The sequence below is a fragment of the Triticum urartu genome, chromosome 3A (genome assembly GCF_056163025.1).
Source record: "Triticum urartu cultivar PI428250 chromosome 3A, HENAU_Tu73, whole genome shotgun sequence".
Lineage (NCBI taxonomy): Eukaryota > Viridiplantae > Streptophyta > Magnoliopsida > Poales > Poaceae > Triticum > Triticum urartu.
The window spans coordinates 547,858,376-547,864,533 of NC_141875.1; positions in this window are offsets into that span (position 1 = coordinate 547,858,376).

A 6,158-nucleotide genomic window follows, 5' to 3' on the forward strand; every position below is an offset into this window, starting at 1 on the left:
CAGCTGTTGACATTCTGCGCTGCGAAGCCATTGATCTCTCAAGCGATGAAGATCTTGGAGATGATGCTCTTGAGCAGCTCATCAAGAGCAAGGAGGAGGCTGAAATCTTCAACAATCTGCCTCTGTTTGATGTCGCCATCATCCACAACTTCATCGATGAATGGTTTGACACACCAGACATAAGCTTCAATGATCTGCAGCTACCCATAGGCCTCAGCGTTGCCTTTCAAGGTGCAATCGCTTCAGAACTTGCAATAGCCCAGCGAATTGTAGAACTGAAGCAGAAAACTGATCATGAAAAGGCTCAGTTCAAGAAGCACGTGGCCAAGCTCAGTGTGCAAGAAGTGAAAAACTTCAAGATCATGTTGCACGAGCTGAAAGAAAACTTCCTGAAGACGCGTGCCGAAGCTCAAGGCTCGCGAGAACGCATGAAGACTTTGGCTGAACGGTGCGTGCAAGCCTATAATGAGGCAGAAAAGCGCAAGGCACTTGGGCGTCCCGGCATTGACCCCAGGATGGCCGCGAAGAAGAAAAAGAAGGCGGCTGTGCCCGAACCTGAAGCGCCAAGGTCAGAACCTGATGCTCCGATTGTCTTCCCCGCTGCAACGACTGGCTCGAAGCCAAAGAGTCGATCAACCGCCTCACAGCACAAGAAGACACGGACTGCAGAGGCTAAAGCTAAGAAGAGAAAACATTCTGAAGCCTCTCCTTCTGAACCCATCATCAAGAAGCGCAAGACCAAGAAATCTCGGGCTGCTCCCACAGAGCCCCTGATAGTTGAACCACTCTGCGTCCGCTATCCTGACGCAGACCGTCAGTTGACAGTGCATGAGCCTGCTTACATAGAGGCTCCGCACGCTGAAGACATTCCAGCAGCCAACCCCAATGCTGCTGAAGACATTGGTCTCCAAGACAATGTGCAAGGTGATGCAGCCCTTCCTCAGCTTGAGACAAGCGAACAGATAAGTATTGGTCGTCCATTAACGCCAATCACACAAAATGCATCGTGGGCAGATCGCCCACAGGAGGAAGATGAGCCCGAACACACTGCAACTCCACCAGCGCCTACATTCCATAGGCTTCGCAAAGGGCCAAGGGCTCAGGCTGCTGAAGACATTCCGGCTGCATCAGCCGAAGAGCAAGCAGAAATACCACAAGCTCCAACTCCCCCGCACCAACAAGAAGCAGTTCTCAAGGAGAACATGCCTGAAGCTGAAAATGTTGAGGCTGCCACAAACAACGCCGAAGCAAATGTGGAGCCCTCCCCAACAACAGCTTCAGAAGACACCGAAGCTACTGCTCTTGAACATTCTGTGCCTGAGTCTGCTGCCGGACCACAATTCAACTATCATATTGCGCACAGGCCCCAGGTCCAGAAGCCGATCCCACGACTACCAAGGTTCCCAGGTCCTGCATCAGCTCCTGGTTCCTTCAACATCAACGGCTTCAGGGCAGATAACACGTTTTTCGACCGCTCCAAGAACCCTTATTCAAGGGAACGGATTGTATCAGATAGGTTCTGGAGCCATCAACAGCGCAGCTATTATTCATGCATCCTCTACAACCAAGGCCGCATCTTTCCTCACAAGCGCCTTGAGGTTGAAGCTGTTGCTGGTCTGCCTGGTCTGGAAGAAGCACTGGATTGCTTCAAGCAAGTGGGTTTGCTGCCATTCATCACTGACGAAGAGCACTGGAACGAAGAGCTTCTGCTCCAGTTCTATGCCACCTTGCATATCAAGGGCTATAACAGAGATCCGAAGACATGGATCCTGGAGTGGATGACAGGAAATATCCATCATGAAGCCAATGCTTTCGATCTAATTGAGCTTACCGGCCTTCCCACTCCTGGCGAATTCTTTGAAGAAGGGTGCCAACTCCATGTTGAAGCAATTGAGAGCATATTTCAGCATCCTGAGCCAGATATGAGTCAGATGCTCTCAATGATGAAGCCATTTCCTCCAAATGCACCCTATCCAACTAAGTTCTTCGTTGAAGACTTGGAGTACCTGCCCAGAACAATATATCACATCATAAGGCGGACTCTCTGGCCAATCAAGGGACACTCTCGATATGCAACGATTGATGGTGCAATGAAGACTCTCATCTTCTCCATTCTTCACGGCAAATGCTTGAATACACAAGATCTCTTCATCCGTCAATTTGCAGCGTCTGCTTCAGAACTGTTTGGATTAAAGTTTTATGCTCCTTGGGTTATGAGGCTGATCAAGCTTCACTCTGCAATCTCCTATCAACCCTCAGCACGCAATCATAGGATATTTTTGCCAGATATGGACACATCTGCTGAAGCAATATATCCAGAGCCGGCCAAGCAACCACTAAGTCTTCAGAATGCAGAACACCAGAGCTTCACTCAAAATATTGAAGGTGTTGAAGCTCTCTCCCGAGTGTATCCAATGGCTGGCACCACACGTGCCCCTGCATCAACTGAAGCCACCAACAGCACAGCTGCAAAGAGACCCAAGAAGCGCGCTCGTACACTCAATGACAGAGAGCTTCTTGTGGCTCTTCACCAAAAGCAAGATAGGCATCATGACTGGCTCAAGAGGCAGATGAGAAGCATCATGCAAGAAGTCAATCGCATCAGAAATCTGGCAACCAAGAATGCATTTGTCACACACGAGACCTGTCGCCGCACTTGGAAGGGCCTCACTATGATGTGCCCTGAAGCTGAACTGCATGAGGATGACTTCACAGAGCATTTCAAATTTGACTCCATGCCTCCAAGAAGAGGGGTGATGCGCAGCACACCATCACTTGAAGAGTCAGAGTTCTCTTCTTCTGCTGCCACCGTGTCTGCCCGGATTATTGAAGAAGAAGACGACGCGACATCATCTCCACCTGCTTCAACGCGCGTCGAATCTGCACCAAGCTCGTCTGCACCGCCGCCAAACAACTCCACCGACCCTGCTGCGCCTGGGAACGCGTAGAAACCCCTATGTCTTCAAACCTTTTTGGTCATCACTGACAAAAGGGGGAGAAGCATATGATGGTTATAGTCTTCAAGCGGGTCACTATGGGCGGGTGCCTTCATATTTTGCTTCGTGCTTACAACTCCCGTTCTTTTGCTACATTTGCTTCATTGAGTTGTAACACTTAGCCTTGATGGTCGTCTGCTACCTGTTTGTCACTCCGTTTTGCGAAGATAAATTCCGCATGTGCGACGATAAATTCCGCACTCATCTCATTCTGCAGACGTCCATTTTCCATTATGCATGTCATTATCTTCATATACTTTCACATGCATAGTGGATTGTCATAAGTTGAAGTGGATCTCCACAAGTACAACCTGCCATGTGCATTTGCATTCAAGAAGCAAATTACTTATATGCACATCTTCAGGGGGAGCCCTTGCAACTTATGAAGACAATTCTTTTATTTTCACAAATTATGTTTCCCGTTGAAAACTTCAACTAGTTTGTCATCAATCACCAAATAGGGGGAGATTGTAAGTGCATCTAGTGCCACCCCTAGTTGGTTTTGGAGTATTGACGACAAACCTAGTTGAGGGACTAATGTGTTTGTGAGAATTGCAGGAAAACACAGGTAGAAGTCCCTCATTGATTCGGTTTTACTACCAGAGATGACCCCTAAAAATGTACGAAGACATTGAAGACAATGGTGGTTTATGAAGATATTCACATTGAAGACAATGACATGAGAAGACTCCCTATGAAGCTTTTGGAACTCGAAGACCTAGATCCTTCGTAGTTTTATTTCATTCATGTTGTGTCATAGGAACCACCGTACTGTTAAGTGGGGTCGAAGAGAACCAGTCAGAATGACTGAAGTGATGCCTAATTCAAATCCTATGTCTTCGAGCGAAGACTTTGAGAGAAAATCTTGTCCAGAGTCAGACAAGTCAGCTTTACTTGTAGCCCAAGTAAAGTTGCCGTGTGAGTTCAAAATTCGACCGTTGGTACACGTGTCAGTTCCTTAGTGACCCAGGGTCATTTCGGATAGATCAGGTCGGGTTGCCAAGTGGCTATAAATAGTCCACCCCCCACAACCATAAACGGTTGGCTGCTCAGATTTCAGTGCACGGCTTTTGTCGTTTGAGAGCAACCCACCTCGAAGCCTTTGAAAGAAAAATTCCTAGTGAGGAGAAAAGTCCTAACCACCCAGAGCCAAAGAAAATTGGGCATCACTTAAGTCTTCGTGTCTGTGTGATCTGAAGACTTATTACACTTGAGGACTGTGCATCCTCCAGACGGTTAGGCGTCGCGTTCTGAGCATCCAAGAGAAATTGTGGATTGTCAGTGAACGAAGTCTGTGAAGGTTTGGGAGTCTACCTTGAAGACTTACCTGAGTGATTGGGCGAGGTCTGTGAGACCTTAGCTCAAGGAGAAAACGGTGAGGACTGGGTGTCTTGGACTAAGTGTCCTTGACTGGGTGTCCGGGACTGTGTGTCCTTTGGTTTAAATACCTAGCCGCTCCAACCAGACGTACAGTTGTCACAGCAACTGGAACTGGTCCAACAAATCATTGTCTTCAACGCATCACTGGTTTCATCTTCACTTCCTTTCACTTACAGTTATTCATTGTGAAGCCATTGCATGCTTGCTTTATCTTTTGTCTTCACAACATGAATGTATGATCTGTTCGGCTTCATAACTTCTTCCTACCTGATCCTTATTACACTGAAGCTGTTTGTCATTGCGCTTTCACTCTATTGAATACATGACCATGGCTGGCCTAGTGTAATCTAACTTCCGCTGCATAGTAATAGGCATGATCTTCACTGTTTGTCTTCACAACTCTCACGTTTTGAAGACTTTCATAAAAATCGCCTATTCACCCCCCCTCTAGTCGATATAACGCACTTTCATCCCATATGTCAAACTTTATCTCCGGACCATTCCGGAGTTCCTCGTCATGTCCGTGATCTCACCCCGGACTCCGAACAACATTCGGTCATCAACATACATATCTCATATAGTACTATATCGTCAACAAACGTTAAGCATGCGGACCCTATGGGTTTGAGAACTATGTAGACATGACCGAGACACCTCTCTGGTCAATAACCAATAGCGGGACCTGGATGCCCATATTGGCTCCTACATATTCTACGAAGATCTTTATCGGTCAGACCGCATAACTACATACGTTGTTCCCTTTGTCATCGGTATGTTACTTGCCCGAGATTCAATCGTCGGTATCTCAATAGCTAGTTCAATCTCGTTACCGGCAAGTCCCTTTACTCATTCCGTAATACATCATCCCGCAACTAACTCATTAGTTGCAATGCTTGCAAGGCTTATAGTGATGTGTATTACCGAGTGGGCCCAGAGATACCTCTCCGACAATTGGAGTGACAAATTCTAATCTCGAAATACGCCAACCCAACAAGTACCTTTGGAGACACCTGTAGAGCACCTTTATAATCACCCAGTTATGTTGTGACGTTTGGTGGCACACAAAGTGTTCCTCCAGTAAACGGAAGTTGCATAATCTCATAGTCATAGGAACATGTATAAGTCATGAAGAAAGCAATAGCAACAAACTAAATGATCAAGTGCTAAGCTAACGAAATGGGTCAAGTCAATCACATCATTCTCCTAATGATGTGATCCCGTTAATAAAATGACATCTCTTGTCTATGGCTAGGAAACTTAACCATCTTTGATTCAACGAGCTAGTCAAGTAGAGGCATACTGTTTGTCTATGTATTCACACATGTATTATGTTTCCGGTTAATACAATTCTAGCATGAATAATAAACATTTATCATGATATAAGGAAATAAATAATAACTTTATTATTGCCTCTAGGGCATATTTCCTTCACCTCCTATGTTCCACTTTGTTCAGCTAGGTGTGCAAATGGAGAACCACTGCGATTGTGCTTCCAGATCACATGGTTAAGCACCTTAGTGGAGAAAGCCGAAAACTGACTGTCAAAATAAGCGTAAACTGGTCAGCGATCAGATGACTGTGTTAAATGACGGGCCATTCATAACATTGGCCGAAGTGTTTACGGCTTGACCTCGACTGTCACCGAACACTACCGGGGACTAGTAACTGGCCTCCCAAACTAAATCCTCAATATTCTGCTCTTACATTAGAGCCGAGGATTCATGATCATGCTTAGCATGAAAACCCAAAGAAAGGAACCTATAGCAGGACTATTTTCTTTGG